This window comes from Nelumbo nucifera, chromosome 8 (genome assembly GCF_055504915.1).
Source record: "Nelumbo nucifera cultivar China Antique chromosome 8, China Antique-T2T, whole genome shotgun sequence".
NCBI lineage: Eukaryota > Viridiplantae > Streptophyta > Magnoliopsida > Proteales > Nelumbonaceae > Nelumbo > Nelumbo nucifera.
The window spans coordinates 19,045,387-19,067,339 of record NC_142656.1 but is presented as its reverse complement, the minus strand read 5'-3'; the positions used below and the strand labels follow the sequence as shown (position 1 = coordinate 19,067,339).

Here is a 21,953-nt window from a genome sequence, read left to right as displayed (position 1 = left end):
GAATCATCGAATTGTTCAACCTGAGAACAGTTATTGACTGTTTTTTAATTTTTGTCAGAGCGGACCATCCGTTTGGATCAAATGGTCAAACCATTCAATCCGGGAATGGTTCCCTATCCAATCCGGTTTTAACAACCTTGGTTATTGGTGCTAACTTGTTGAAACTGCTCTAATCACCCTTTTCAGACTATAGAGAGGCCTTGAATTAGAGGATTTGGTTATATGTGGAGGAGAATTGGACGGTGGAGAAGGAAGAATCAATGGAGTTGAGATAGTCTACCAGCTTCTTCAGAAATCTCCCCTGCTTGTTCTGTTTGATGGGTTTATTCTGCACCCCTTAAAACTGTTTTCATCTCCATTACTTTCACCTGATTCTCTCTCTTCCAAGTATCACACTAAGATAATAGAAGAAAAGGAAAATATACTTACCTGAACGGGTCAATGGGTGATCATAAAGGCCCATGGACTAGACTTGCGACCTCCACTGCATTAGGGACGGGTGTTTGCCTAACATCTCCGCAAGTGGGAGAGTGTACGTCATTATTTGTGGCAGAGGGGGATACGCGTTCGCGTGGCCACTGTCAATCTTTTAGGTTCAAGTATTATATTTTTAGCATCAGGATCAGCATTTTTTATGCAAATCTGAATCTGGGCTATTTCTTTACAGTTCAAATTTATTGTATTGCATTTACAGAACCATCTGTCTGCTATCAGGGAAACAGGGAAGAAAACTTGCTTTTGGGGATTAGTGTCAACTGAAAAATCTGGCTTTTCCACATGTATTTGGTCAGGATTCAGGAATGAATCGGAACCTAAAAGTTAATGCATCCATAAAAAACTAAAGCTTGTAGTCATATAGCATCTATGCTGCAATTGCAGCATGTGCGGGTGAAAAAATGGTCTTTTTTTTATTGGGAATCGTTGCTGTCAGGTAAAGATGTTTCTTGGAGCAACAACTTTTTCTACTAGGTATCAATGCTCCAGTAAACGTTTTCTGTACTTCTACCCATTATCCAGTGCCACATCATTGCCCTATTGGCAGCAACGAACTGCAACTCCAGAAAATGTCAAATTTGGCATTGCTCTAAGCCATGCCTTTCTGATTTTTAAGGCATGACTTGAAGCACTGTTTTCTATAGAAAAACGGTTCCAAACAGATGGCTGTTTCCTGGAGCACCATTTTTTCTTACGTGGTGCTGATGTGACACCATTGCTTTAGGAAATGGCAATAATGCCAAATAGCTGCATAAAAGCTCCAAATTAATCATAACATGCTGATTTCTTAGAAAGTGTGAAATGTCAGCCACTAAAATTATAACTGATAGTTTAAGTTCCTAATCACTGCAAGAGGAGAGGAATTTTCTATGATATGTTCTCACTTATCTTCTTGTCCCACGCTATGATATGATATGTACATGTAGAGGTGTCAATTGAGCTGGATTTGGTCAAATATGATCCAATCCAATATGAGTCCACTATAGATGGATCAAGTCCAATCCAATCCCATCCAATGAATACTTTCGACTATTTTGGACTGGTCTAATTCAATGTCAGGACCATCCAATCTGTTTAAATTGGTTTTAGTTTAGATTGGTTCTAACCCAATCCTGGTCCATTGTCACTTGTATACTTATCTTCTATTGATGGACCAGATATTAGTTCAATCTGACCCAATCCATTATAAAAGCATTACAATGGACCAGGTCCAATCCAATCCAATAAATACTTTGGACCATTAAGTCTGGACTGATTCAATTCAGTATGTCTTATAGGTCTGTTCAATTTGTCTAAATTGATTTGAATGAATCCAACCCAAAACTAGTCCATTGACACCATTATGTACATGAGCATTCAGTCTACATGATGTTAACTTGATTTTTCTGGATCCCCCACCATAGTACTTGCTATTTTGTGGAGGCTGAGAAACGGTGAGCGGTATGGAAATGGATAGGTCTGTTAGTTGGTTTTTCCACTGAAAGAGTAATCATAGTTGATAGTTGATTTGTAGGGCAGGCCTAGAAGAGATTATGAACCTTGGATAGTTGGATTTTTGTACCTTGAATTTCTATTGAGGTTGTGTTTGGTTGCTGTGCAATTTTATTTGTACTAGTATAAATGCATGGGAGTGCAAATGAAAAAAAAAATGCAAATTCTTGTTTAATTTTGTTTTGAGTTTTATTTTATTCTGCTTGATTTCTTAATTTACTTCTTTTGTAATGCAATCAAACAAAATAAGCTAAAATTTGAAACAAAAACAGGTCAGAATTTATACTCAAATCATTTGCATTGCCATAGTTTTGCATCAGTGCAAATCTATTTGCATTGCAACCAAACACAGCCTGGTGGCCAAATTTGAGACTACAATTATAGGTTCATATTAAAAAGGCCAAGCCTGTAACTCATAGTTTCTTTCTTTTTTTTTTTTTTTTGAAAAAGTTAAGGTAAACTTTGTTTATCAATATAATAGTCTTACAAAGGAGTTTGGCTTCGGTCAATGCAAGCCCGTGCTCACACCTTTCCAACAGTCTCTTGCAACTTTACATTGGGAATATCTCCCCATGAAATAAAGCACGTAATTCCAGAGATATTTCCAATGCAAGGTTGTAAAGGCTGTTCAAACGGACATTACACTGACTGAAGCCGTACTCCATACAAGGAGGGAAGAAAACCATAAACCAGTTCACCCCCAATAGAAATGGTCAGAGATCCCACAGACTAACTGAATTAAGCATCAGAAACTTGTTCTGATTACAGAAATCAGGTAGAACAGATAGCCAAGATGCTAATCTTGCCACATTACATTCGATCAACACCTCAGGATTCTTCTTCTCTTTTCTAAAAGTTCTATTATTTCTTTTTGACCATATAGTGCTGATTACTTCTGCTGGAAGAGATCTCTAAATGTATTTGCCTTCTTTTTGATAAGCCCAGAAGGTGCCAGCTTTGTAACAGATCCTTTACTGGTCACGGCATTACCCAACAAACACCAACAGCATAAAGGAAATGAGACCATATTCTCCAAGAAAACTTGCAATGAATACAGAGATGGTCAATGGATTCCTTGTCAAAACCACAAATTCCACAACTTAAGTCATCTAAACTAATTCATTTCCTCGTCAAGCCTGTAGCTCATAGTGGATAAACTTTTGTTTAAGTTGTTTTCCATGAAACAAGAGCTTGCTTTCTTTTTTGCAAGGATAAGTCTGATCAATTGACCTGCAATAGGTTGTCCTACCCTAAACCGAATCGAATTCAGGTCACTCTTAATGGGATCAAATTCGAACTTGGACAATCAGTTTATATTGGATCCTAATTTGAACTGAAGTTTAGGATCTTGGATGGGAGTAGGCTACTCGTGGTATCTAGGAGTCCCACATCTGTTGGGTGAGAGGACTCCACTGACTATTCGATTCTATGTCAGATGCTTTTGGCTATAATTCTAATTCACTCAGCATTGTGGTGAGCACAAAGCAGACTATTCTTTTGCCTTTTACTAAAGAATACTAGTGTGCTTGTCTGCTCAAAGTGTCATACACCTATTTTTGGAGAGCCTTTCTCATTGATGAGATTGCTCCAACAAAACGTCATTCGTAAATATGATTTTAAGAGCTTCTGAAAAAGTCTTTTCGCACCTCAAATCCTCAAAACCACAGCAATGTTGTCAAAGTCTGTTTAACCTGTTTTGTTAATGAAGAGATTAAATTAAGACATCACCTTTTAAATTGGTCATTTCAGAGCAGAAGAGTACCTTTTATCATGATTTGCAGGTCATCATGGATGATACCCAGTATCTTTTCTGCAGTTTCTGTTCTCATTTATGAAGTGTTCCAAAAAGAGAATTCAACAATGTATATAATCCTTCCTATAAAGTACTTCTTAGTTGGTGCTGAATGCATATTAGTATTGATTCTTGCATTCAGTTCTAATCCATATTAGAACTGTAGGGAAAGGATAAATATAATTATATCAACTTATCACTCTCTAGTGTTGTCCAATTGGTTGGTTGGTTTTGCATTCTATTCTGGTTCATTTCTATTTCTATCAAGCAGAATCAATTTGAAGACTTAGATAGAAAGATATGTTTTGTTTCTTTACGCTTTATAACAATCATCTTTTATAAGTTCTGTTTTCAGTATACAGATCAAATTCTGTACTTTATCCCCCCCTAGTGATCTAATAAATCTTTATCCAAGTATGAAGCATTGTATAGGATAATTTAATACAACAAACTGAAGAACAGAACATACCATAAATCTAGAGCACAAATGCAATAAACAAGCTTTTATTAGTTAAGTAATTTGGAACTAGTAGAGAATAAAAGCAAGGGTTTACTAATTAAGTGAAAAGATAGTGGGGAGGACTGAAATTTCTTTACATGTGAGACTCAGCTCTGGCATAAGGTCTACATGTTGTAATAGAGTAGCACTAGCAGACTAGCAGCTGTGGAAAATCAGAACTAAGGGAGGATTGAAATTTCTTCACCTCCCCATGCGTGTTGCACTACTGCACGGGCCCGGCGCACCCTACCAATTCTTCTGCTCTAAATTTCTTGTATTAGGCAACTGATGACCGTTTCTTCACTCTTTATCTGCCAAACAGCAAAAATTCTTTGTTGTTGTGACTCTGCAAAAGATGTAAATATTTTAATCCCAGTTTATATTCCTGCCAACACTTCGCCACCTTAATCTTACTTTAGGGGATTCTGTTTTTCATTTAATTTAACAAGTGATAAGTTATCTATAAAAACTTCGCATTAATTTTTGTGTTTGCAAGGTTCAGTTGGCTCAACTCTGCTACACCTGCTGTGCGCTAGACATGATGAGACCCATAAAATTAAACCATATCTATATTACAATGCAGATGTAGAACTGCTGCTTATTAAAATCCTAGGATTCCTCACAAATTTGTAGCAATTGAAGTTGATGGCCTCAGCAGAGGTGGTCATGATGAGTAGAGAATGTGAGCCCCAACTCATCTGTCATTAACTCAAAACTGTGAGATTTGAAGTTGGGGATTGGTCTTAAATGGTCATTACATGGTTAAATATGGTTTCTTTCTAAATTCTATGTCAAAATCAAATTACTAATACAAGAAGCAGAAGGTTCACTTGAACCAAAGCTTGTGTAGGTTTTCCTTCTAGGAAATTTCTTTTCTTTGTCAGAAAATTTCTTAGCTTTTCAATTTTTTTTTGAGCCAATTAGAGATGACTACATTAGTGATTATACTCCTTTCAAGTGTGGCCCACTTCCCCTGTATTATACCTTCTGAGTAAAATGTTACTACGTTGATCAATTCAGTTGCGGGTCATTTAACTTCAATTGGATTCCTTTTATTTGGGAAAAGTTACGGTGTTTTTATTATAATCACTTAAATCAGCTGAAATGTTAAAGTAAGCAGCGTAGTGTATATATGTCTCAAAGGATTGGCTTCAGCAGCTGGATCGTTTAATATGAATATTCAGAAAACAGAGCGTGAGAGCAGACACCCCACCTCGTAGATGGTTATCAGAGAGTTCCATCCCAATATCCCATATCGGTTAAGAGAGGAGAATACCACTCACCAACGCCCCTATATCACATGCTTCTGGGTTAGTTTAAATCTCACGCAGCCGCGCGATGAGCACAGAGCGAACTATTCTTTCGCCTTTTACTAAAGAATACCGTGTGCTCGTCGCTCCAAGCGGCATACGCCTATTTTTTGAGGGCTATTCTCTTTTTTGAGATGGCCCAACAAAGCAAATTAAAACCATTTATTTAATTATTTGTCTTACTTTTTTTATTTAATGTGGTCATTTATGTCGGTTCCACTCTCTTTGCCATTATTGGGACCTGCATACTTAAAATAAATTATATAAAGAGAAATATTACGATAAACAATACTGGTATAATAATAAATATGTTTTCATTTTAACACATAATTGTAAAATAAAACAAATGAATTTGGGAAAATTAAATCTTAAATTATTCATTTCAATTTTTATAATTATAATTCTGTTTTCCCTTAATTTTAACATATAATTATGTGTAAAATAAAATATATAAATAATCTATGGTAGATGAAATATATTATTTTCATAATTTTTAGTTTTTATTAAATCATTTATTTTAGTTTTCATAATACTATTTTTAACTTGTATTATGAAAAACAATCTAAAAGTACTCAATATACAATTTTATCAAACAAGACAGATATACCTTCATATCAGTGTGTATCGAACTGTATCTACCGATACAATGTTATACGGCCCGATACTGTACCGATACACACAACTCATGAAATACGTATCTAATTGTAACATATCCTGTATCCATAATTATGAATACAGATACAATACACCTCGTATTGTATCAATACCTTAATGCTTGATAATAATTAAACTGCTAGAATACAAACAATGGTGATGCTGAAATATACAGATGTTGATCTAGTGTCCTTAATGGGCTTTCATGAAACTCTTTCCTTTTGTGGTTATCTTCTATTTTTGTATGGATCAAGCTTTACCATTCAACCTGTCATCACAAACAGTTATTCTGTGGGTCAATTGGTTTTATCTCAAACCATCTCTGGTGTGATATCAATAATTCATTCATGGCAAAATCTCATTGATTTGACCACAATAATGTGCATCGATGATGTTACCAACAATTTTATTTGTTTTGGTGTGGTTTTTTGGTTTCACTTGCTTTTGTTACATAACACTCATTTTTGGTTTCCTATTTGAAAACACACCACATGGCACAAAGATTGCAATGAATGAATTATGGGGTGTGATGTGGTTTCAACCAAAGTTGCATTTATTATAAATTAGATCAGATTCAATTCGAGCCTTAATTTGATCTAATAAGTCAGATTTGGATACATCTTGATCCTAATAAATTGAATTGAATCGAAAAAGTTGATCCATTTAATTAATAATTTAAATTCGAATATACCTTGATTCAAATTCGATTTGCCATGATTCAATTTGATTTGGTTGTTATTAATTATTATAATATATTATGACATTATATAAATAATATATTATTTATATTATATTATTAAGTTTTTTTTATTACAATTCAAATCAAATCGGATATCCAATAAGATATTCGAATTTGAATCATAATCTTGAAAATCCGATGAATTCTTATTGGATTTTCGGATTTCTTGTCAAATTAGATTGGATATACCTTTCATTGAATTCAATTCGATCCGTTTGTAGTCCTATGTGTATTGAGTGTTTTGACCAGGGGTGTAAACCAAGGTTTTTAATGCTGAACCGGACAGGGGTCTGGTTCCTGGGTCGAATGATCTGACCATTCAAACTGAACGGACGACCTGTTTGGACAAAAAATAAAAAAATTTAAAAAAGGTCAAAACCGTTGGACGGTTCAACTAATCAACGTGACAATGTTTTTTGGTGAAATAACGGTTCTGGGGTAAAACATAACCGATCACTTGACAGGTTCTCGATTTTTCGGTCCAACCATTCGGTTCAGTTTACCATGATGTAAACGAAGCAAATTCGTATCGAATCAGGTAAATATTCGAATTCAAATCTGATTAGAAAATTTGATATCTGAATTCGATTCTATATCTGACGGATATTGAAAATTAATATTCGAATTTGAATTTGATTAAATATTCAAATATTCAATTTGAATATAAAATAAATATTTTATTTATATAAAGCATATAAAATATATAAATTATTTATATAATTTAATTATATAAAATATTTTATATTTTATATATTATATATAAGAATTAAATAATCGGTTGAATTTGGATATTTATTGAGTCGAATAAAATCATATCCGAATTCTAATCTCATTAACTAATTGGTATGAATAGGATATCTGAATTCTGCTGATTAAGATATTCGAATTATCCAAATTCAATTCAATTATATAAAATCTCAAATTTGAAATCAAAATTTTAAATACCATTGACACCCCTAATTTTAGCCACATGTATTCTTTTTTTATTTTTAGTTTTTTTTTTACAAAAAAAATAATCAGGAATAGGCTTTAGGCCTGCCTACCTCTTGAAATTGGTCAAAACCCAAAAAGGACCTGCGAAAGTGCTGATGTATACATATGGGCCCGATATGATGTGAAATTTTGATCCCTGATTTCAACCACATCATAGTGAGATCAATTGCTTGAAATAACCCCACACCTCAGAAAGAACACACTACCAAATACCCTTAAGGGGTTAAATTGGGAACTGATTCATCAGATGAATCTAAATTAACTGAACAGATTTGGCATGAATAGCTAGTTTCACATTTGGCAGCTCTGATAGGATACTATAAAGGGTTACACTTTTTCTGCCACATTATCTCCAGATCATGACGAGGTTTCGGCCTAAAAATAGAGGAGAAAGCTAATTATTCCTATACAAACCTATTGACAAGATCTGTTTTCCTCTTAAAATTTTCTACTTTGGGAGTATTATTACGAGATTTATAACTAGCAATGAAAGGAAAAAAAAAAAAAAAAAACTCCAGGAAAGACGAAAGAAAAAATTGTTCATCCTTTGTAAAGAATCCTCTGGCTCTGAGAACCCAATCAGTACTTTCATATTTCATATTTACAGGCCACAGAGAAGATATGTGAGGACTGAATCCAATCTTCTCACCCCTGGTTTGAAATATATGCACCTGGGCTTGCATAGTTATCTAGCAAGTAGTCCAAAGGTATAAATATAACTAATAAAAAAACAGTTAAAAAATTGAAAATTCATCTAGTTTTTTTTTTTTTTTATTTTTTTAAATCTGGGTCCTCTTTTAGGTGTTACTCATCCAATGTGGCCCTAGGCCATATAACATCTGGCAAATTAGGAGAACTTAGACCACAAGTTAGTAGATATGGGAGTGGAGTATTGATTCCTTGGTTTTTGTCCCACATTGGCGTGAGAAAGAAGCAAAGGAGATGGAGGTGTATAAATAGGGACAAAGAAGATGAGAGAAACATACTTACCTGGACGGGGTCAATGGGTGATCAAGAAAGCCCAAGGCCTAGGTTGGTGACCTCCATTGCACTTTGGAGGGGTGCCTGCCCACCTAACATCTCCCCAAGTGGGAGAGTGTACGTCATAATTTGTGGTAATGGGGGTACGCGTTCGCGCGGCCCCTACCCAACTCTAATGTTTAAAGCTTTGTTTGTAATCTCTAGACAAGGGAATTGATAGTTCTAAACGTAAACTTGTTGGTTAGATAGGTTTAGAATTTAGATGAAGAAATTGTTCAAAAATGAAGACCATTACAGATTGAAATGAGCACAAATACACACATTTTAGACTTACCGGAAATAGTCTCTTTTAAACCTCAAATCCTCAAAACCACAGAGGTATTGTCAAAGTCTGTTTAGCCTATTTTGCTTATAAATAAGACAATTGTTGTAAACTAGCAGAGTACCTTTTAATTAGGCTCTCATCATGATCATAGTCTCATTGAGTCACGCAGTATCTTTTTTTGTAGTTGCTATTCTTAACGATGGTATTTTGTTTCTTCTGTATGGTACTTCTTAGTGGTGCTGAATGAGAAACATTTTCAAATGACTTAGTATGGGATTTTAGACAATGATATCAAACTAATTCATTCTGTTTTTACTTCAGTATAGAATTCAAATCTGTTGCTTTGTCTAGAAAGAGGAAGAAGTAAAATTCGTGGTGTTCAATGATCACGTAGTGCTGATAAACTCAAGAATGCTATCGGCGGGTAAAAATGCATCTTTGCTAAGTGCCAATAAAGATTGTTATACAGTGAACCTCCGAGTCATTTCTCATGATTTCAATCCGTGTCCCTTTGGCCTGGCCCTAGTTCATGGTAACAGACTAATAGTTACTGAGATTTCAAAATATGATAGGAGTTTAGGAGACCTGTAGTTTAGAGCTGGTAGTGATTTTCACTAAGTCATTTGTTTCTAGGGCTCAGTTTGGGAAGAGTACAAGTACATACATATAGAATGCAAAACCTTGTATTTGCAATGTATCATTATTTCCAAAGTGAGCCTAATGGATTTATATTAGTACTGAAGGAAAAGGGTATAGATAATAGATCAATTGATCGCTCTTTGATAAAACATTATCCAAGTATGAAGGTTGTTACTGATGAACAAAACACACCATAAATCTAGAACACTAATGCAATAAATAAGCTTTATCAGTTAAGTAACTTGGACTGGAGAATAAAAATAAGAGTATTAAGTGAAAAGATAGTGGGAATGACCGAAATTTCTTCACATGTGAAACTCAGCACTGGGATAAGGTGTACGTGTATTAGAGTAGCAGACTGGCAGCTGGGGAAAATCAGAACTAAGAGGATTGGAATTTCTTCACTTCCCAATATTGAATACCCCTTTCAGCTCTGGCTGAATCCAAGGTTTCTTTTCTCATCAAGTGAATGAATTATATCCCAAGATGAAAGGTGGGTATTGATGATGCACGATCTGGCCGGTCTTAGCTGTTGATGATCTTGCCTCCGAAATGAGTAACAGGGACCTGAAACGGGAGGAGAAGAGAAGCTCCGGGGAAAACCCGGCGTAAGGACTCCGAAGCTCAAGTTAGAATCCTTCAAAGGCAAGAATAACCAGATAGCGCGGAAGTTAGCATACCTCGTCCCTAGGGGGGTAGAAGCCTTTTATAACCACCTCGCGCACTCACTTCCAGACCTCCGTCAGGTCGGGCATGATTACTTCTGAACTTCTGCCAGTTCGGGTGTCATTTCCTCTGGTCGGACAGAACCGCCACTGTTCCTTTTGTCGGAGCCGTCTCTGCGGCTAGTGACGACGGTTGCAGGTGGCAGTGGCAGGAAGCCGTTTGAAAAGCGGCTGTCAGGCGTCAGATCCCAAATCAGTCAGGTACGTCGCCCTTGGATAAAGACGTCCTTGGTGTCGGGTACGTTTGGCTGGCCTAGTGCTTTGGAAGTGAAGTGTTGGAGTGGCGAGCGAGGTGCCTTGAGTTCGGTTTGGAGTGTTCCGAGCTGTCACGGGTCAGCTCGGGTTAGCTTTGTGAGGCTTGGGGCCCAGTATAGTTCGTGCTCCTTGCAGGGAGCTCGGGTTCAGTAGGGAGCTCGGGCTCCTAGTAGGGAGCTCGGATTTAGGGAGCTCGGACTTAGGGAGCTCGGGCTCCTAGTACCGAGCTCGGACTTAGGGAGCTCGGGCTCCTAGTACCGAGCTCGGACTTAGGGAGCTCGGGTTTTAGGGAGCTCGGACTTTTGACACGGAGCTCGCTCTTAACAAGGAGCTCGGACTAAGTACAGCGGTCTGGAGTTCGGGCTCGGTAGTGAGTTTGGACTTGCTTCCGATGTTCGCTTTGGGTGCTCTACTGTCCCGAGCTACTTGCCTTTGCCACGTGTCGGGCGATCGCAAGGTCGGGCCAAATTTCCCTTCATCAGGTATGTATTTAGTAGAAGGTTCAAAATTGAGGGGGGAGAGAGAGAGAGTCCTGCTAATAACATACCAGTGTGCAAGTGCTAAGCATGGGCCAAAAGAAGACACGGGACAAATTAAAATTGAGAAGTGGTTGATTATCTCAAATGGGATTTGATAATTCATCCAACTATGTAAATTTAAATTTCAAAAGTTTCATTTTTTTAACTAGTGTTCTTTAGTAACTAAGAATTTATTAAAATCAACAACCTTGTATTTTCCTACCTTTTATTCACACTTAATAGACCTAATGAGAAGGGAGTGTGGATTATGACTTTAGATTACCAATTTTACATGTTTACACCTGTATGATCATCAACTGAAATAAGAAAAAAACAAAAGAATTATGGTAAATGTAGATCAATATCAATTTGTAAACACTTGTAATAATACATTTAAATCAAATACCTAAACAAAATCATAATAATACATGGTGGAAAGTGGAAATATTAAAAAAGATAAAAAAAGAACAAAATTTTGGCTCGACGTACCATTCCATTTCTGAAATGGAAGCCCCACAGTTGGATGAATTATGGGCATTTTCTGATGGCCAATAAGCCTCTATATAAAGCAAAAATGGTTCAGATTCTGGAAGCAACCATCAGAAAGAAATCTTGTATTGCAACAAAGAGTTTGAGTGTTTCAAGAACTTCCACAATTAATGCAAGGTGATTTGCACGAATGTTTTGAAATAGATCCCATTCATTTTGATGTGGCCAGGCCAGATCAGATGACTCAGACACATCTGAAGCAAGGAATTCTACTTCAATAAAGGCTACATTTTCCATTGGAGAAACTCAGATTACAAGAGTACTATTGACAACAGTGCAGTTGAGCTAAGTCAACTCAATTCAAAAGAAAATAAATTAAATAAAAAATATCCAGGCCAAGTAGGGAAAAGTTCTACTGACAGTGAAGACTCAACAAAGAAGTTAGGCTGTGTTTGGTTTGAAGGGAAAAGTAGGGAAAGGAACGGAAAGATAGGAAACTTTTATAAATCTTGTATAGGTTTCCTTACTTTTCCCTTCCTTTCCCTACCTTTTCCTTCAAACCAAAGAATGCATTAGTTTTAACAACACTTGAATGTACAAGTTCAAGGTATGCTGAACATCAAATAATCAGTAGCATTCCTAAAGGATAACTCCATGCAGATTCAAGTAAAATGGTCAATGGACAGAAATATCTTGAAGGCTTGTTTATACTGCTAGCAGAAGATACAGCATGGATTGTAGACAATAGAAGCTCTGAAACGCATTTTAAGTGAAGAGGAATGTAGAAATTGTTGGTTTTTATCCCACATTGGTTAAGTATAGGAAAAGAACAAGGGAGAGAGGCATGTATAAATGGGGATAAAGGAGAGAGGAATAACATAGTTATAGGAAAGGAACAATGGGGAGAGGCTGAATCAAATGTGTATTGCATTACAGATTCAATCAAATCGTCTGTACTCAGGAAACAAAGAAAAAAATTGCTTCGTGGATCAACATTTATTTGTATAGGAAGGAACCGGAACTTTTAATTTAATGTGAATCTTTAAAAAAACACAACTTTGACATGCATCTTAACATAAAATACTGATAAGACTGGAATGGATTTAATGTGAATCTTTCAAAAATACACAACTTTGACATGCATCTTAACATGAGATACTGATAAGACTGGAATGGAAAAGTCTATTGAACGGTTGAACAATAAATCCTCAAAAGTCAAAACCATAGCAGTATTGTAAAAATTAACCTATTTTGTTTATAAAGAGACAAGGGACCGTTTGGTTATTTGTAGTCGAAATCAGAATCTAAATCGAAATTCTTTTGGAATTGGAATTGGAATTGGAATAGTCTATTTCCATAATTTGTTTGGTTGAGATAAGAATAGAAAATTGAATAAGCAGGAATGGGGTTTCATTTTCAAAAGAGGGGGAGGGAATGCCCATTTCTTCAAATGGGGGAAATGCCATTCCATTAGAAATGTGGATGGGATTCCGATAACATCCAATCAAGGTTCAAAGTATCGATACGCAAGTCCATCCACCCCCTACACCAGTCAAAACCCGATACACCCTTTGTGGGGGCGTATTGAGAAGTTCCTGATACAAAATATATCAACTGATACATAACGATATTTTGAAACTTGATCCAACCAAACAATTCGAATCGTAATAGCCCATTTTGATTTCGATTCCAAACCCAATTTCCACGAATCAAATGGGGCCTGAATTAAGATAATTGATGTACCTTTATATCAGGATTTATAGCTCATTACACTCAGTCTCATTGAATCATGAGTATCTATTTTGTAGTTGCCATTCTCAATGATAGTAGTTTCTTCTTTTTGTGTGGCACTTCTTAGTGGCGATGAATGAGAAACATTTTGAAAAGATTTTGATGGTAAGTGGGGTAGGTGTATTTAAAGATGGTTAAAATGTTATTTTGCCCCCACTTAGTTTATTGAGTTTGCTGTTGAATTATTAACAAATTAGTTACTTAAATGAAAAACCAGTTGAAGAATCTCCAACTTTAACATTTAATGTCTATTAATGTTTGATTAATGTCATTAATCATGGTTTGGCCTCTAAGACTCAAATGCACCATTATGTGCGGTTCAAATCAGATGTGGGTTCTGAATCGTTTCTTGTGAATTTGCAATTTCTTAAATGGCATAGCTTACATTGCGCGGTAGCAAGTCTATACTTTTCCAATGTGGGATAAGTCTTAAAAGAATAGACAACTAGTTAAAACAAAGAGCTTTGGTTGGGAACTTTAAAACTATTTTTAAGATGCATGTGAAAGTGTGCCTTTTTGTGTAATTAATTAATCGAACACCCATTGAATTTAATATCTAATAAAACTAAAATCCAACAGATTCATTGTGGGGTTTTCTGACAATGATATGTAATAGTTCATTCAGATATACTGCTTTTTAGAAAGAGGAAGAAGTATAATTTCTTGTGTTCAAATGATTATGTACTGATGATAAATTCTGGAATGCTATCTTTGCTATAAGTGCCATAAAGATTCTTAAATAGTGAACCTTAAGTTATCTCTCATGATTTCAATATCTCACCAACCCTAGTTCATGGCAATAGTTATTTGATTTCAAAATATGATAGGACATAAAGATTCTTATATAGTGAACCTTAAGTAATTTCTCATGATTTCAATATGTCACCAACCCTAGTTCATGGCAATAGTTATTTGATTTCAAAATGTGATAGGAAACGTGTAGTTTAGAGCTGGTAATGATTCTCACACAAGTTATTTGTTTCTAGGGCTCAGTTTGGTAAGAGTACATATACAAAACTGAGCATAATGCTGTGTTTTGTTGCAATGCAAATAAATTTACACTGATGTGCAAATGATTTGAGTGTAAATTCTGTCCTACTTTTGTTTCAAATTTTAGCTTATTTTATTTGATAGCAGTACAAATAAAATAAATCAAGTCATGAAGCAGAGTAAAATAAAATCCAAAACAAAATTAAAAAGAATTTGCATTTTTTACATTTGTACTAGTGCAAATAAATTTGCATTGCACCACAGCCTAATGGATTTATATTAGTGGGGAGGACCGGAATTTATTGGGAGAATGACCGTTCAACCCACCCCAGAATTCTTAGCCCCATCGAACAGGTGGGATGAATCTTGACATGCCAAATCTTCTAGCAGGATGTAGTTTATAGGGGGGCTACAGAGAGAGAGAGAGAGAGAGAGAGAGAGAGAGAGAGAGAGTCCTGCAAATAATATACAAAACTAGCGGGGAAGCCCCTTCTTCGCAAGGGCGAAATGGAATAAAAAACAGACTGAACTATTTGGTTTCTTTAATAAAGTAACAAAATACTTTGTACTCAAATGGAATTAAATTCAATTCAAAGTTCTTGATTTGTTCCATAAAAACCCTTGAAAACCCATCATATAGATAGATAGCACTATTTGAATATCTATAATTGTAAATGTAATTAACATTGTAAGAAAATACATCCATATGTAAAGTACAAATTTACACCAAATACAAATTCTAATATCTCTTATATGCATTCCCTATGTGAAGTAGCACAGGTTCAACCTCCACAAGAGCAAGATGTTATCAAACCCTGGTATCTATAACTATCTAGCTATTCCTCCTAAACAATCAAGTCATTGTAGTACAACAATAAGCAACTGTATATATGAATAATTCAAAATTTTGATAGGTCCTAGAAAAAAAATGCATTCATTGTAGAACCTTATCCATTTTATATGTACATAAACCTTACATATGTCATTACTCATCTAAAATTGTACTTGTTAACCATTTCATTGGGTAGAATCAATAGGTTGGTATCCTTTCCAATTTTCTTAGCAAAAACCTATGCAAAGAAGATTAGGGCTTGATAATAAAGTGTAAGATTTTCCTACGCAATCAAGAGATACAAGAAATACTGGAATATAATAAAAAATTTATGGGGAGATACCACATTGGTCCTAATAAATGAATAATGAATGCCTTGAGGAGTCTAATGTTGGTAGAGGTTCTTATACGAGTATGTACCTTTATTAACTAACTGTTGAAGCTTGTCTTTTTCTTCCATCAAAATTGTTCACCCTTGAATCCCAAAGGTGGGTATCAAGAGTCAAGACTATTATTCTAATTTGGGGAAAAAAAATAAAAACATAGTAGAATTCTCTGTTTAGATTATAGAAATTTAAGTAGAATCTCATTCTCATATTTGAATCGAACACTTAATCATTAAAATATTCTGAAAATTAAGTTAAGAAAACACAACTCTTATCACTATTGCTTTACCCAAGATGTGCTCAAATACTTAATGAGTTTTTATTTTTTTGATAATTTGTGCTCAAATGCTCAATGAGTATGTTAATTTACAATTGTGTTACATCCTAACTGGTTCGATAGAAACACCTCTAAATTCTCTCCTTGGCAACAATGGTTTAACTTGAGATTATTAGCTCACTGTGTCTTATAAGTCTTGAAATATATTTATGAGATTCAAAATTTGAATAAAAAAAAAGAAATTGAATATAAAACAGTATCTTTAGACTCCCAAACATGCCATGAAAACCACAAATACAATAGTACAAATTACAAAATCTATCAAAGTTCAATTATTGAGCCCTATCTTATTTGAGATGTAAATATACAAAGGCACATGTATCATATAAACAAATAAAACAATGTTTTTTCGGGAGTTGACAAATGTGAGTGCAATTTTTTGATTTATTGCAAAACAATCAACAATTTTTTGTTTTGCAATAAATCAGGATCTTCTGCCGCGCAAAACACATTTGTTAAACTATATGTTATTAGAATAAAAAACAATTTTTTGTTACATGACTTCAGTATAGAAGAACGGGCGAAAAAGCCAATACGGAGATTTTTTGCACCGTATCAAATCAGGAATGCGACCATGATTCTGCATTTGCACTCTTTCAACTGGAGTCAGAACTTGCTCCTAATGACTTTCTGAGAAAATGTTTAATTGCAATGCCGTGAAGCCTACAAATATGAACAATCCAGAATCCCAATATAGAGATGAATTATCATTGTGAGAGAAGAACATCAGTTCTATGTTTTCTACATGTTTTAAGGATAGTTTAATATTAATTTCATTTATTTGGGGTAATGCTACGATTTTTACTCTTGGATTGCGGTTTTTTCTTTTCTACAACTGAAATTTCAGGGCTATGATTCGATGTTTACATTTGCAAAATTTTTACTATGAAAAAACGTATATATATATATACCAGAAAAGTCGAAAAAAAACGTCGAATACTTCAGTACCATTTGTCTCTTAACTGTACTATGGCCAATAGCCCTCCTTCGCACGTGTCACTCCTTGAAAACCCACGTCACGTTATGATGATGATGCAGACCAGGAAGATGATTCCCATCTAATGGTAGTCATGATATGGAGAAAGAAAAAAAACAATGAGTTTTTAGTCTGAGTAGGTTCTGCCATATTCGTCTTTAATAGCTTATCCTACGCCTACCGCACTCGAGCTCTCTTTATTGTTGTATCTGCAACTCGAACCACAAGGAAGAAGAGAAAATAAAATCAAAATGGGGAGGTATGCAACCATAACTTCCACCCTCTTCTTCTTGTCCAACTATCTATCTGTTCTGTGTTTTTTTTTCATTCTCTTTTATCGATTTTGGACTTGACTGGTGACGGACTGACGCTATCGTGTCTTGTTTCAGGAAGAGAAGAAACCGGAGGAGAAGAAAGTAGAAGATCAGAAGAAACGAGAAGAAGGAAGAAGCCAAGCCCGATAAGCCAAGTGGGGAGAAGGAGGAGAAGAAAACAGAGGAATCCAAGGATTCCAAGGGTTCAGAAGAAGCCAAGGAGAAGGAGCCCCCTCCAACACCAGAAGAAGTCGTTCTTAGAGTCTACATGCATTGCGAGGGGTGCGCTAAGAAGGTCAAGAGAAGCTTGAGGGGATTTGAAGGTTCGAGTTTAAGAGATCCATTTTGATTTTGTCTTGCTCTGTGAGAGGTTATTGAAGTTTTTTTCCAGACAGACAGAGGAGAGAGGAAAAGACTTCACTCACTGTTCGAATCTTCGAGAGAAGGAGAGAGGGAGCATTACCCAAGAGAGTTCGAGAGACCCGAGGGCACTGCTGCTGCTGCTGCTGGAAACCCAAGAAGCTTAAGCAGGTCGGAGTCCGAGGGATTAAAGTTAAGGAACCGGGAAGAGGAAGAGGATGACGATGGAGAAGATGATGACGACGATGACGATGAGAAGCGACGACAGAAACAAGAAACCCTAGACGACAGGAACAACGCATGGAAGATGAGATTAAAAAATGAACAGAAGAAATAACTGTATATGAAGAAAAATCAAGAAAAGAGAAAAGAAATATCAGCGCGAAAGACAAACAGAGCGAGGAAGCGATGGGCTTGAAGAGCAGATCGGTCGTTCAATGGATCACATATCTTCCATTGAAGGCCTTCTCATGCCGCAAACCCCTACCGGAAGAGACCAGTGAAGAAGAAGAGGAGAGAGAGGGAGAAATAGAGTGGCCTTCTCATGCCGCAAACCCTCTTTGTCATCTGGTATGAGCGGCGAATTGACTTCAGTTCTGAAATCAGGAGAGAGAGAGAACGCGGGGTGAGGACTGAGGAGAGAAGTGGAGAAATAGACTGACACATATAGAACTTGTCTGATTTCAGAGAACTTGCCTGAAATCAGGAGAGAGAGAACGCGAGGTGAGAACGGAGGAGAGGAGTGGAGAAATAGAGTGACACGCGTTATACATGCAAATGATGGGAAAGAGATTTGTCTCTCATGCATTGTTCATACGTGCAATTGATTGATATAATGCTAATTACAATACTAAAATAGTAATAGGCTTTTATTGATTTAGCATTTTTAGTGAAACTTTTTGTCCCACATCGGATGGGAAGAGAAAGGCAATAAGGAGAGTGAACTATAAAAGGGAACTTGGGTGACCATGCCCGCCATACCTTTCTCGGCCTTTTGGCTAAGATCAAGTGTAGTATCTGTTCTTATCAGTTTAATATCTGATACGTGGGTCATCGGCCCAGACGATATTAAATTAATTTTCCTTGGCGGAAGGCCCGTTACAGTAGCTTTCTATTGGGACCTTCAAGCGTCGCCCTTGCGTTGCACTACTTCACGGGCCTGGCGCACCCCCCATCAAGTCGTCTTCTCAAGTTTTCTACAATCATTTGTCGCATTTTTTTTGTAACATATTCGTCTTTCCAGTGTGGATTTAGTCTTGAATTTGTATGCCAGTAGTTAACATGGATTTGCACGGCCCAATGAGTAGCAACGAATTCGAAACCTCTTTCCTTCGCTTTCTTTCATGATTAGCTATGGGTCTGGGCTGTATCATCAAACCTATGTGGGCCTCATTTCACGACGGTATGATAGTTTTTAACAAAGTAAGAGGGCTGTCTTGGTTTTGCCACAACTTTTATTTTTCCATGTCAGAGCTACACCACATGAATAAAGGGTAGCAAGAAGAGCACGTAGGATCTCTTTTTTGTGCTCCAGCCATGTAAGCATAAGGAAAATCGCCATTTAGGTTTCTTCACTCTTAAATCTAACCTAACCCCATCCTAATAAGATTCCTTTGCCGTTTCTTCACTCTTTATCCACCAAACAGCCGGCATCAACTGTTGTTGCGACCAAGGTTTTTGAAACCTGAACGGACAGGGAACTGTTATGGGGATCGGTTCTTGAGTAAAATGGTCTGACCATTTGGTTCGAATGGACTGGTCTGTTTTAACTTAAAAATAAAAAATATAAAAATAAACATTAAAAAATAAAAAATAAAAAGTAAAAAATCAACGGTTTTTGACCAAAAGCGATTTAAGGTGAAATGAAACCGATTTAAGGTGAAATAGAACTGGTTATTCTCAGTTTTTTCGGTCCAAGTGTCCGGTCCAGTTTTAAAAACCATAATTGTGACTTTGCAAAATGTAGATATTTTAAAAAATTTTTAACCTAAGGGTGTGTTTGATTTGAAAGAAAAAGTGGGAAAATCTGTACAAAAGGGAAAGGGAAAGGCAGGTTTCCCTGCGAAAACTTCACAACCTTAATCTTAGTGTTTTTTTTTTCATTTAATTTACCAATAATAAATTACTATGGAAACTTTGCATTAATTTTTGTGTTTATAAGGTAGACCCATGAAAACCATATTTATATTATATTGCACATGTACAACTGCTGATTATTAGAATTCTAGGATTCCTCACAAATATGTAGCAATTGAACATTGATGATCCCAGCAGAGGTGGTCATGTTGAGTACAGAATGTGAGTCCTAATTCATATGTCATTAAGCTCAAAACTGTGAAATTTGAAATTGGGGATTCGTCTAAAAGGTCATTTAATGAAGGGAGGTTGAATATTCAGCCATCTTTCAAGTGGCATGGTTTCTTTCTGTAATTTCTATATCAAAACCTTTTAATTTAGGCAAGTTTCTATTAAAACCTCATGATCCATACTTATTGACACGATGTAGTACTATTGCTTGTGTAGAGTTTTCTTTTTAAAGAAATTTCTTTTCTTTGTCAAAAAGTTCCATTGATTAGAGGGTGTTTTGTAGTGTGGATGAGAAATTGGTGGCAAGAATCAATTCACACTACACCATAGTCCACAACTGTTCTTAACTATGGACAAACTGTGTGGATTAGACCAGTCCACACCCACAGTGGTATTCTATAGGCGTAGTGTGGATCATTCTACACCACACTTTTTGATTCCATGTATCTCATATACATTTATTAATGATCTACACCAACGTTTTAAAAAATGACTTGAAAACGGAACTATTCTGGCCACTGGTTTTTGGGTTGACGGTCTGACTGTCTGGTTCGAACAGACGACTCATTTTGACAAACAAATTAAAAATAAAAAATGGTAAAAAATCATTGAACAAGTCGACAGTTCGACCGCTCGGGTCAACGGGTTGTTGACTTTTTTAGCGGTTTTGGCCAAAAACCGGGTTCGGGGTCAAATGGAACCGCTTGCCTAGATGGTTCTCGAGCTGAACGGTCCGACCGTCCGAGTCAACAGTGGTTCGAAAACCTTGATCTACATAGTTAATCATAAATATCTTATTTTTGCATTTTATATGATAAATATATTGAAAAATGCATCAATGAATTAATATTAACCAATAGATATTAATTTTTTATAAAAACAATAATAAAATAATTAAAATTTTAAAAATTATATTTTAAATATTTAAAAATATTATTTTATTAATAAAAACATTAAAATTTAAAAAATTAAGTAAAATAATTAATATTTTATTGATAAAAATATTAAAATGTGAAATAGACAATAGGGTTTTAGCCTTTCAAGGAGAGTGTGAAGTAGGGGATAAAAAATAGAGTGTGGACGGGCCCTAACCATGAGTTTTTGCCATGGATGAGAAATTGGGGTGTGGACGGGACTAGTCTCTTCCATAGCTAGCCGAACGGGTGTTCATCCTGTTCACGAGATGAACACGGTGCCAAATGCTGCCTAAGTTGGTATGACCAGTTTCACCGGATTATGGCTTCTGAGTAGAATGTTACTATGTTGCCTAGTGTCATTTAACCTCACATGGATTCCTTTTATTAGGGAAACGCTAGGGTGATTTCGTTGGAATCAAAGCATCTTAAATGTTGAAGTAGTGTAGTCAAGGTGTATATGTCTACAATAACCTGCTAGTTTGGATTGGCTCCAAGCCTCCAACAACAACTGGATGTTTCCTATGCATGTTGCATACAAGGAGGTTGTGTTGTTTGTAGTAGTTTAGAAATCAGAGCGTGAGAACAGACACCCCACCTCGTAGATGGTTATGAGAGTTCTATCTTGATGAGGGGTAATTTGGTCCTTTAATGACATCATGAAACATGGCATCGTAGAACAGTTGGGTGATACCTCGGTACTATGTAAGCAGATCACTTCGAACACTTCACAACTGTATCAACAACCTCGGCACCACCCCGGTAGGTCGAACTATGAACAACTAGGCAGGACCTCAGGTTGGTGTAAGAGGTGACCTACTTCCACCGAACTGCCCTGGCC

The 21,953-nt window shown here is 36.1% G+C and overlaps 1 long non-coding RNA gene and 5 other non-coding genes across 6 annotated transcripts; all 6 read left to right on the top strand.

Annotated features, from left to right (window-relative positions):
* The first annotated feature begins 421 nt into the window (after window positions 1-421).
* Window positions 422-582, top strand: LOC148789703 (U1 spliceosomal RNA). Its single transcript, XR_016079929.1, has one exon. It is a non-coding gene; the product is annotated as a U1 spliceosomal RNA (small nuclear RNA).
* A 2,867-nt stretch (window positions 583-3,449) lies between these two features.
* Window positions 3,450-3,570, top strand: LOC148789702 (U5 spliceosomal RNA). The gene has a single exon (XR_016079990.1). It is a non-coding gene; the product is annotated as a U5 spliceosomal RNA (small nuclear RNA).
* Window positions 3,571-5,606: 2,036 nt separating this feature from the next.
* On the top strand, window positions 5,607-5,727 carry LOC148789701 (U5 spliceosomal RNA). Its single transcript, XR_016079988.1, has one exon. It is a non-coding gene; the product is annotated as a U5 spliceosomal RNA (small nuclear RNA).
* A 3,228-nt stretch (window positions 5,728-8,955) lies between these two features.
* LOC148789700 (U1 spliceosomal RNA) lies at window positions 8,956-9,120 on the top strand. The gene has a single exon (XR_016079992.1). It is a non-coding gene; the product is annotated as a U1 spliceosomal RNA (small nuclear RNA).
* An 8,242-nt stretch (window positions 9,121-17,362) lies between these two features.
* Window positions 17,363-18,778, top strand: LOC104589070 (uncharacterized). Its single transcript, XR_016079247.1, has 2 exons — window positions 17,363-17,476; window positions 17,607-18,778. It is a non-coding gene; the product is annotated as an uncharacterized LOC104589070 (long non-coding RNA).
* Window positions 18,779-18,868: 90 nt separating this feature from the next.
* On the top strand, window positions 18,869-19,064 carry LOC148789699 (U2 spliceosomal RNA). Its single transcript, XR_016080003.1, has one exon. It is a non-coding gene; the product is annotated as a U2 spliceosomal RNA (small nuclear RNA).
* Window positions 19,065-21,953: the final 2,889 nt, after the last annotated feature.